Raw genomic sequence first — 961 nt, forward strand, 5'->3', positions numbered from 1 at the left:
ATATATATGTGTGTGTGTGTGTGTGTGTGTATGTTTAAGGTTGGATTGAGTGGGTATGTGTTGGTTTAAAACCATTTTCCCTTACAGAAGACCCACTGACTTATAAGTATACAAACTTGAGAAGTATGACAAATGTGACCTTAAAGAAATATATGGGGAAACTTACTCAAGAAGTGAAAAAAAATATCTGATGAACTTCCAAGTAAATTTTCGTTGGTAATCAATAGTTGGACAAAGGGTTCAATGCATTTCATTGGACTTTTTGCATCTTATTCATGCAATTATCATGTTTTGCTGGCATTTACTGCTTCTGATTATGTTGAATTTATGAAGTACTAACAGAGATACCCGGCCTTGCTCAGGATTAAAATGGCATAGTTTTTTTTATTGTTTTACTTGTTTCAGTCATGTGACTGGCCATGCTGGAGCACCACCTTTGGTCAAAAAAATTGACCACAAAATTTATTCTTTGCAAGCATAATATTTGTTCTATCAGTGTTTTTGCCAAACTGCTAAGTTATGGAAACGTAAACACAGCAACATCGGATGTCAAGCAATGGTGAGAGTACAAACTCAGACACACACACACACAAATATACACATATGTATGACAGTCTTGTTTCAGTTTCCGTGTACGAAATCCACTCACAAGGCTTTGGTCGACCTGAAGCTATGGTCACTACCTGGAGATTTACTACCTTTAGTACCAACTGCTATCGTAACTATTAATATAAACTTTCAACCCCGTAATATGGACCATAATCTCAAGCCCTCAACTGTAAACATATTGTATGTTTATATGTATGTGTATATTTGTAGGCAAGGAAAATACGAACCACTGCCAGAATCCACCCTTCCTATCGCATGAAATATGTATGTATGCATGTATGTATATATATGTGTATGTATATATATGTGTATGTATGTATATATATATATATATATATATATATATATATAT

The sequence above is a fragment of the Octopus bimaculoides genome, chromosome 12 (assembly GCF_001194135.2).
Source record: "Octopus bimaculoides isolate UCB-OBI-ISO-001 chromosome 12, ASM119413v2, whole genome shotgun sequence".
Classification (NCBI taxonomy): Eukaryota; Metazoa; Mollusca; class Cephalopoda; order Octopoda; family Octopodidae; genus Octopus; species Octopus bimaculoides.